The 10,997-nt window shown below is 43.5% G+C and overlaps 1 long non-coding RNA gene across 1 annotated transcript in view; it reads left to right on the forward strand.

Moving 5' to 3' along the window:
- The window catches only part of LOC135058801 (uncharacterized), a 254,879-nt gene extending 244,842 nt beyond the window's left edge, over window positions 1-10,037 (forward strand). The window contains exon 4 of the long non-coding RNA XR_010245235.1: window positions 9,082-10,037. This is a non-coding gene — a long non-coding RNA (uncharacterized LOC135058801). The remainder of the gene's footprint in view (window positions 1-9,081) is intronic.
- The last annotated feature ends 960 nt before the right edge of the window (window positions 10,038-10,997 follow it).

Consider the following 10,997-nt stretch of genomic DNA (forward strand, 5'->3'; position numbering starts at 1 on the left):
ATTTAGTAAGATTTATGTTGGATTGACCTTTATACAGACATCATTTCCAGTCTTGGCACTGCTGTTTCATTATGATGTGGCCTTGCTGCTTGCTGGTGTAACATCAAGTAATAGGGCACTTGTTCTAGACATAATTACCTCTCTGATAAATGAGTTATTTGGTGTTATCAGTGTACAGTATCTGTGCCTGTACTGAGAAAAGCGCACAGTAGCTAACAACCAGTGAGAGACTTCCATAACTTCCTAAATTCCTCTTGATTTAGCTATTGCTCCCAGTTAGCAAATGTCCAGGGATCTGTGGCACTTTAGTTACTTATTAAAGGAGAAAGTCCATTTATAATGAAGTATGTTTGACCTATTTCTGTTCCCAGGGAAATCTGTTCCCTGTCTCACTGCTGTGAAACTGAGGTTATATTTTAGATTATGACAGGCTATGGGCAAAGGTCCGTACTTTCATTTATACCAGTGTTTTAGAAATGACCAATCTCTAAAATAAAACAGTATGAAGTGATTCCATGAAAGACGTTTAGGGCTTTGTCATTCCTATCTGCTGTCATTTATGGCTGAAAACCACAAGTAAAATAGGATGAATGGTTTCTTATAGGCTCATTCCCTTTGCATTCTAAAATGATAATGCTATGATGAATACGGTATCCGGTCCTTAGGTCGACAGTACTTAGGTCGACAGTCATTAGGTTGACCACTATTGGGAGATATGCATTAGGTCGAGATGGTCTATAGGTCGACATGGTCACTAGGCCGACATGAACAAAGTCAACAAGGAAAAACGGTCAACATGAGTATTTAACATTTTTTCCCATTTTTTGAGCTTTTTCATACTTTATGATCCACGTGGAGCCATTGGGAACGATAACCTGAGCTGAGCGCAGCGGTAGCGGAGCGAGGCACCTTGCACTAATCAAGGCGAGCTAAGTGAGCCATGCGAGGGGACACAGTGCACTGATTGGGGTTCCCGGTCACTTTACAAAGAAAACGACACCAAATAAACTTAGAAAACTTATGTCAACCTTTTTCCATGTCAACCTTGTTTATGTCGACCTAGTGAACACGTCGACCTATTTCAGGTGTTGACCTAGTCACTGTCGACCAATAGTGGTCGACCTAGTGACTTTCAACCTTGTTACTGTGTATGCTATGATCCCCACCCCTGCGAATACAGTATGACCTATTGTCGATTTTTGAACCACAAGGCTGCGTGTATCCACAGGACAAATGTGCAGTGCCTTAAAATAGGATTTTAATTACCTTCCGGTAAATCCTTTTCTCGTAGTCTGTAGAGGATACTGGAGTCCATTTAGTACCATGGGGTATAGATGGGTCCACTAGGAGCCTTGGGCACTTTAAGAAATCAATAATGTGCGCTGGCTCCTCCCTCTATGCCCCTCCTACCAGACTCAGTCTAGAAACTGTGCCCGAGGAGACGGACATACCTTGAAAGGATTTAAAAGGACAGTGGTGAGATTCGAACCAGCACATACAAAACAAGAGGAAAGCCATGCTATCCCAACTTGAACAGGAACAGCAACAGCTGAACCAACAACAATACTTAACCAAGAAACAGTGCAGCAAAACACGAAGCACCGGGTGGGCGCCCAGTATCCTCTACGGACTACGAGAAAAGGATTTACCGGTAGGTAATTAAAATCCTATTTTCTCTTACGTCCTAGAGGATTCTGGGGTCCATTTAATACCATGGGGATGTACCAAAGCTCCCAAACCAGGTGGGAGAGTGCTGAGGGTCTTGCAGAACCGATTGACCAAACTGAAGATCCTCAGAGGCCAAAGTATCGAACTTGTACAACTTAGGAAACGTGTTTGAACCTGACCAAGTAGCTGCTCAACAGAGCTGTAAAGCCAAGACACCCCGGGCAGCCGCCCAGGAAGAACCCACCGACCTAGTAGAGTGGGCCTGTACAGATCTTGGAACTGGAAAACCTGCGATAGAATAAGCATGCTGTATAGTCTGATCCAGCGAGCAATAGACTGCTTTGAAGCAGGACACCCAATTTTATTGGGATCATAGAGAACAAACAGAGAGTCCGATTTTCTGTGACGAGCCGTCCGCTTCACATAGATCTTCAAAGCCCGCACAACATCCAAGGACTTTGAAATAGCATAGGTGTCAGTAACCACTGGAACCACAATAGGTTAGTTGATATGAAATGCAGACACCACCTTAGGAAGAAATTGCTGACGAGTTCTGAGTTCAGCTCTATCTTCATGAAATATCAAATAGGGGCTTTTGTGAGACAATGCCCCCAGCTCCGACACACATCTTGCTGAAGCCAAGGCCAACAGTGTGACGGTCCTCCACGTAAGAAACTTTATGTCAACCTCCTGTAAAGGCTAACACCATTCCGACTGTAGGAACTGCAACACCACGTTGAGATCCCAAGGTGCCGTAGGAGGCACAAAGGGCGCTTGGATGTGTAGAGCCCCCTTCAAAAATGTCTGAACCTCAAGGAGAGAAGCCAATTGTTTCTGGAAGAAATCGGATAAGGCCGAAATCTGGACTTTTATGGAGCCCAAACGTAGGCCCACATACACACCTGACTGCACAAAAAGCAGAAAACATCCCAGTTGAAATTCCACCATTAGAAATTTTCTGTACTCACACCAAGAGACATATTTTTTCCAAATCCGGTGGTAATGTTTAGACGTTACCCCCTTTCTGGCTTGAATCAAGGTTGGAATAACCCTGTCCGGGAACCCTTTCTGGGCTAGAATTTGATGCTCAACTTCCATGCCGTCAAACGTAGCCATGGTAAGTCTTGATAGATGAACGGCCCCTGTTGTTGTAGATCCTTGCGAAAAGGAGCTCCAGTAGACCTGCGTACCAGGCCCTTCTTGGCCAGTCGGAAGCAATGAGAATTGCTTGAATCTTTTCCCTTTTTATTCTTTTGAGAATTCTTGGGATCAATGGAAGTGGTGGAAACACGTACACCATCTAGTAGACCCATGGAGTCATCAGAGCGTCCACCACCACTGCTTGTAGGTCTCACGACCTGGAACAAATCCGCTTGAGCTTCTTGTTGAGACGAGAGGCCACCATTTCGATTTGTGGAATTCCCCACAGACATGTAAAGCACCTGAACACCTCCGGGTGAAGGCCCCACTCCCCTGGGTGGAGGTCATGTTTGCTGAGGAAGTCTGCTTACCAGTTGTCTACTCCCAGAATGAAGATTGGCGACAACGCCACAGCGTGTCTTTCTGCCTAGAGAAAAATCCTGGTTACCTCTGATATTGCTGCTCTGCTCTTCGTTCTGCCCTGTCGGTTTATGTACATTAGCTCAGTCACATTGTCTGACTGAACCTGAATGGTGTGATCTGTGGATAGCAGAATCCAATTTTGAATCCCAAACCTTCGACCCTCGGTCAAGTGAGAAGTCTGAAGCCACCACAGAAGAGAAATCCTGGCCTTTGGCGACGTATCCTCTGGTGCATGTGAATATGCGATCCGGACCATTTGTCCAACAGATCCTGCTGGAAGGGCCTTGCGTGAAACCTTCCGTACTACAGTGCCTCGTAAGAGGCTGCCATCTTCCCCGGAATGCGTATGCATAGATGCACCGATATCCGGGTTGGTTTTAGAACATCCCGCACCATCGACTGGATTACCAATGCCTTTTCTAATGGAAGGAATACCTTCTGTGCCTCTGTATCCAGTATCATCCCCAGGAACGGAAGCCTCCGTGTTGGTTCCAGGTGAGATTTTGGTAGGCTCAGAATCCACCCGTGATCCTTGACTAGTCGGGTTGAGAGGGCAATGTTGTTCAACAACCTCTTCCTGGATGGTGCTTTTATCAGCAGATCATCCAGGTATGGTATTATGTTCAATCCGTGTTTGTGGAGGAGAAACATCATCTCTGCCATTACCTTGGTAAACACGCTCGATGCCGTGGAGAGGCCAAATGGCAGGGCCTGGAACTGGTAGTGACAGTCCTGTAATGCAAACCTTAGGTAAGCCTGATGAGGCGGCCAAATCGGAATATGAAGGTACGCATCCTTGAGATCCGGAGATACCAGGAATTCCCCCTCCTCCAGACCTCAGATCACCACTCTCAGAGACTTCATCTTGAACTTGAATATCCGTAAGTACGAGTTCAGTGACTTGAGGTTTAAAATAGGCCTTACCGAACCGTCTGGTTTCGGTACCACAAACAGGTTGGAATAATAACCCTTGTTTTGCAGCTGAAGTGGAACTGGAACAATGACCTGAGTCTGTACCAGTTTTTGAATTGCTTCCTGTAAAGTCATACTTGCTTCTTGAGAAGCTGGTAAGCCTGATTGTAAGCCTGATTTGAAGAATCTGTGAGGTGGGAGTTCCTGAAACTCCAGTCTGTAGCCCTGGGCGATAAGATCTTTGACCCAGGGATCCTGGCATGATGTTGCCCATATGTGACTGAAATATTTTAATCGGGCTCCTACCTGCCTGTCTCCCAGGCAGAGTGGTCCACCGTCATGCTGTAAGCTTTGAGGAAGCAGAACCGGAGTTCTGTTCCTGTGAACCCGCGGTTGCTTGTTTTCTGGATTTACCTGTATTGCCTTTGACGGCTGTAGAAGAACCTTTGGGTTTACTTTTAAATTTGGCTGACCGAAAGAACTGCAGAGTTGGAGCAGAATAGGTCTTCCTAGCTGGGGGGGCTGCGGAAGGAAGGTATGTAGACTTACCCACCGTAGCCTTTAATATCCACGTATCCAGTTCAGCTCCAAACAGGGTCTCACCTGTGAATTGTAGGCTTTCCAAGCCTCTCCTGGAATCCGCATCCGCAGTCCACTGGTGTAGCCACAAGCCCCTGCAAACTGACACTGCCATGGCAGTGGTGCGTGTGTTGAGCAAGCCAATTTCTTTTATGGCCTCCACCATAAAATTTGCAGAGTCCTGTATATGCTGTAGGAGTTAAATTATCTCCTCCCTGGATGAGAATCTAACCCGTCAATTAGATTACCTGACCATTTAGCAATGGCCCTAGTTATCCATGCACAAGCAATAGTGGGTCTCTATGTGTACAGGGATTTGAGAGGCTGCCCCAGGGACCGGTAAGACTATCTTGCGTGACAACCTAGATACCGATGCATCGACAATTGGTGGGTTTTCCCATTTTTTCCTATCATCCTGGGGAAAAGGGAAGGATATGAGTAATCTCTTTGGGATCTGAAACTTCTTATAATATTAACCCAGGTTTCTTCAGAGAATTCAACTCTTTTGATGCAGGAAAAGTAGCAGGTTCGGATCCACTAGTCTGGGAATATGTACTATTCTGACTACACTGTAGTGATCCCCCTGGGGAAGAAAAAACACTCTGCCATGCATGAACCACACTCCTTTCACATTGTAAATGTGAAATCACACCCACACACACAGGAGGGTGAAGCACAAGTAACCCACACAGAGCCCTTCTAGGGAGACGCAGAGTATGATGGAGCCAGCCACACAGCGCCCTTCTTGTTAATGCCAAGCTTAGCTGGGTCGCAGACTAAGCACCCTTAATAGGGGTTTAGTATTATAACACCGCTCCCCCCTCCTTCCTTACTATGACCCCCTGGAACCGCTGAGGAATTGTGGCGTCCTTGTGGAGGAGCTGCGCTTCCCAGCCAGTCTTATCCGTGTGAGCTGCAGAGGTAAAATGGCGCTGGTGAACTGGTGGGTCTGCTCATAGTGAAGCTCCGCCCCCTTAATGACGCGTGGGCTTCCCGGTTTTATTATACTGGTTGAGGTGTTTGTGATGCTTAACAGCGGTTTAGAACCCCTTTAAGCTGTACTGCCAGTGTGGGTATTGTTTTTAGTGACTCAGCTCACCCCTAACAGCGGAACACACATACAGCATGTTGTCCTGAGCCTGGAAACGCAGCCTGCATGTCAGCGCTGCGCTCCATACCCTTATGCCACCATTACAGCCAGTGACCCGCTAACCGGGCCACCTACTCAACACTCTTCTTACTTCTGGCTCTGTCAGGGGTGGCAGCGTGCTGCAGGAATGTATGCTCGCCGTGGTGGGGCTTGCGAATGGTTCTCTCAGGAGCTCATTTTCCTGTCAGCGAAGAACGGGACCATTAACCCTATAGGAGGTTGGGCCGTTTCCCCCCCCCCCTCCCCCTTTGTCCCACGAAGCAGACAGGCTGGTGCCAACCAGCCCTGTCTGAAAATAACAAACAGAAAATAAATGCAGAAAACTCTTTACGAGCTTCCCTAAGTGTGACTGCCTCCTCCGGGCACATTTTCTAAACTGAGTCTGGTAGGAGGGGCATAGAGGGAGGAGCCAGCGCACACCATTGTTTTCTTAAAGTGCCCAAGGCTCCTAGTCGTCTGTCTATTCCCTATGGTACTAAATGGACCCCAGTATCCTCGAGGACATAAAATAAATACTTGTTGAATAAACTAGTCAGTAGGATGGGACGTTTTGGAATTCCAAAATAACTTTTAATATATACTGAACCAAACATTACTGCTGTAACACACTACTGGGAGTTTACACTGGAGAGGTAGAAAGGATAGAGCAATAATTTTGCATTTGAAGATCTGGAATACAAGACACATTAATTGTATCCTGAGTAGACCAATCTTGGCATGCATAACATGTGGATGAAAAAAGGATAGCCACTAAGATTTAGTACAGGAATTGACAGTTTTCATTGACTCAGTGATATATTCCAAACTGTAACCAAAACCAATTTCAATGACAGATACATTAAAGCAAACAAGTCCCTGTATAAATCGAAAGTTACAAACAGCGCCCTAGAGAGCTTGGTCAGGCCCAGTAATGTAGGGGGCATGACCTAATCATGGAGGTGTGGCCATACCCTCTAAAAATACATGAAGGAATTCTATGTTTAGGCACCATAAAGCAGCGCTATGACCTGCACAGTGAGGCGCCGTGCTGATCCAGGGGAGGGCGCGATCAGCGCAATCGCTTATCCCTCCTGCAGGAAGAGGAGACTGCTGCTGCTCAAAAGTTGGGGAGGGAAGCACTGTTATGCAGAGCAGCATGTGAATAGATGGCGTGCATGTGCACAGCATTCTTCATAGTGCAGGGGGAGAGCCTGGGGGCGTTTTCAAGGGACTCAGTGTTGAAAGTTATGCAGTCTGCATATTGTAATCTGGGATAAGGCTATAGGAGATCCTCAAAATTGAAAATTTGCAGCATATTTCATCATGTTTTAAGTCTTTGGGGGTGATTCAGATGTGGTTGGAAAGAGCATTGCTGCTGCTTACCATGTTGGGTTAGGGATAGGCTGTGGGAAAAGGGGGAAGTTCAATTAGGCACAAGGAAAGGGTTATGGTTAGGGGTATCAATTAGGGTTAGGGGTTGTGGAGAAATACTTACCAGAACGCTGTAGGATCGGAGGTCTTACCGTAAGTGACATAACCGCCAGGACCCAGAAGACGCGCTGGAGCTGCGGCAACTACCAAGAGAAGGTAGGTTTCCGCTGGGCCACCAGTAAAAAATGACGATATTCTAGCATGTCAACATTTCATAACTGCCTACATAATGAACGTCTACATCGGCAACATTAACATTATGACCATTTTGATAATTATTGGTATTATGATTATCAGCGTTTTGGACCCAACCTGAACAAAGACATGGATGTTGACTATCTGCCCGTTTAGTACACAGCAATCTGGAATTCCTGGCAAGATATTTGGATATTTGTTCTCGGTTTAAAGCTATAACAACAACACTACCTGCTGAGGCACGTCTGTTTTCTCCATAATCCAGCTGCCAATAGATCTTCCACCTGATAATTGAGTCTGATACCTATCGGTCTTTGTTATATAAATGCAGAAGAGCACGTTACTGCCTCTCCACCCAGAAGCTGAATTCCACAGCATATTTACCAGAACTTTTCTCACAATACTTTGCTGATTGCCTGGTATAAACGGATGATAAAGAAATAAGGATTAGAATGGGAAGGGGAATGGGAACTGGTTAGACAGAAACACACTGGTAGGAATTGTGATTAACGTGTAAAAATGAATATATTGATAAATATTACAATAAATGGTAAATTAGATTACATTACCCCCTTTTGCCAAACAATCATTATGCCTCCTCCTAGAGTAGAGAGAATTTCTAGAACTTTTACAACAATTGTTGTTGCATAGTTTCTACAGCCTTTCCACACTCCCACAGTCTCACAGACAGACATGCTATACGCTTTGTATGTAGGCTAATTACTGGTGACATCATAATTACTGGTGACATTAATTCATCAAGAGTTCTGGACATGTTTTGGTCTATTGTCACCGTTCTGCGGCCTTTGTCCTTAGTTCACAACTCTGCAGAATTGGAGCAGTCTCTCCTGGACCAGGCATGGGTGTAAAGGTGTTACCCTGTCCTGGACTGGCATAATACGTGTGGTTATAAAACTGTATACAGTGCACACCCTGATCTTGCAGCTTGTTATATAATCTTCCAGTGTCTTCACATTCTCTTTCAATTTTATGCGGTCATTTGTTGGTCCGGAATGACGCCACTAGAGGTGTGGTGGTGCATTGAAACATTTTATCGCTTGCAACTATACCTGCTGTAGTACACCCAGACTCACTCACCCATTACATGACTGGGCGCTCTCCAGCAGAAAGATCAGTAAACCTGACCATGTATATTATACGTTACAGGAATAAATTGTCCATTTATAAATATCCTTTCGACATGGATTTTTCTCTATGTGAAGATTCAAATTTTAATCTCAATTATTTTAGATTATCAGCGCTATAATTACAATTTCCACACAATGTAATATATAATCTTTTTCATATCAATTTATTGTACAGTATATATAGCTCATACATTTGTAATTCTTTTGTGCTTCACTGATGTACCTAGCCACTCCTTCTTACACTGTAATGTTGTTTGAAATAATATTATCTACTGATTTTTTCCAGACAACTAACATCTAGTTGTCTGGAAGACTCTTCATTTTTTGTGCAGTTGCACAAAGAATAACGATGTTGCATGGGTTTGCTGTGTTTTGTTTAAATGAATTATTGCAAAAACGCATTAACTACGCTGATCTCATAAATGTTGCTCTGTATTTTTTCTCCCTTATGTGCAGCAGTTTTTACAGATTAACTAAGAATACACTGAAGATGGAGAGGCCTCTGATGTGTCTGCCATGGTAAAACAGGAGGCGTGTGGAATCAATTGAGACAAAGTGGCTTCATGCCCTGATTTGAATTTGATAGAAGATTCGGTATAGAGAAGCTTGGCCCTTGTGCCTTTATCCTTTGTCTATGCATAAACTGCTGAATGTATTTGTTTTCCTTAGGGCTTAACCTATGTATCCCAGATGGCGATGTTTCTCCAGCACATATGGTGAAGCAAGGCGCATGTTCATGGAAGCATGATGTTTGCATTGTTGCATGAAAAAAATGCCGCTATAGGGTCGCTGACACATCTCAACTGAACTGACAGCTGAAATAATGAAACTCAGGGCCTTCGTCCTTCTTCAGCTCATCTACATTGTAGCATAGAACGTCATCAATTTATACACAGCAACCATAGATCATTTCTCAACAAGCATTCAGTATGAGACGATGGTCTTCTGTTTATTGTTATATATTTAGAGTATTGTGCCCTGTGTTATTTATATAGGTATATTAGTATGCCTCATAAATAACCATCCAGGTAGAAATAATGACATAAAAAAACTTGAAACAGGAAAAGGTTTATTCCTCCTTGAATTAAACGTCAACACTCTGAGGGGGCTTTAAAAAAATGTTTGTTTTTTTAAATTGTATCTCATAGAAAAAGTTATTACAATAAAGTAATCACATTCTACATGTAAAGACTCTACTGCAGCATAGAAAACAGAATGTTGCATTTGTTGCTATAGTTACAGCAACTGTTTGGTCATCACTACTTCTCATTAATCCCCCCCTAAGAGCAACATGGTACCTTCTGTTCTTATGCACAAAGGACACACTCTGGTCCTATGAAATGTTTACAAAGGTCCATAAACTAATCTGTTTTGGCGTAATAATCCATTTTGTTTTACTTGAATTTTAAGTCACATTGATAAGGTATGTACAATAATAGCATAAAAAAATACAGTTTGTTAAAAATGCAATTTTAAAATTATCTTTAATAACAGTATAGTAAAATAAAAAAAGAAAACACATTGCAGGCACATTAAGGAAAAAGGAGGATGCAATAGGAAGTAACCATCAGTGATTGACTAGACAGGTCTATCCGGTGGTGTTCCTAGTGCTTAAGTAACTCTGGCCCAAACAATAGGATTATATTGCATCAAATGTTTGGGTCCAGTTTGTTTCTGTAATTAAGGCGTCCGTTTTTGGCAGAGTCATTTTGTATTGTGGGCTGCAGGTTTTCCTGACTGTGGGAGGGTCAGAAATACCAGCCTAGTAACTACTAGGTGTGTTGTAGGCTGTGGTCCAACTTGTATTTGAAATGATTTTCATAAAACACCCAGCCATTATTCTAATGGTTAGAGAGGAACATGTCAGATGATAAATGCTTAGCCACACTAGCAGCCAAACTTATTCCCAGAGAGCTAAAGGAGTCAGATGTGTTTCCAATGGCACGTCTAAACATCACCATTGCAGAATGTGTTATATTCATTATATCCAACTGGCCAAATGGTATCTGTGGAAAATTGGAAATCAGACCCCTGAAGGCACTGAGGTTTTACCATCACCATCATTTTGATCCTTTGTCTATTTCTAGTCCTAATTGAACTACATGATCTGCTTTTTGGAGGGAGTGTGCCAGCTATTTGGGTAGGTTTTTATTAATCTGTAGAAACAGTGGAGAGATGTAGACAGTAATGCCAGTTATTTGGTTAAGTTTTTATAAATCTATGGAAGCAGTGAAGAATTGTAGACAGTAAAGTAATTTTTATATCATATATCACCCAAACAAGGATCAATTTTAACTGATTTAACTGTTTAAAACTCACTTTAGTTTTGCAAGGAGCATAGGGGTCTATTTCCTAAACCTTAGATGGCAATA

Source organism: Pseudophryne corroboree, chromosome 1 (genome assembly GCF_028390025.1).
Source record: "Pseudophryne corroboree isolate aPseCor3 chromosome 1, aPseCor3.hap2, whole genome shotgun sequence".
Taxonomy (NCBI): Eukaryota; Metazoa; Chordata; class Amphibia; order Anura; family Myobatrachidae; genus Pseudophryne; species Pseudophryne corroboree.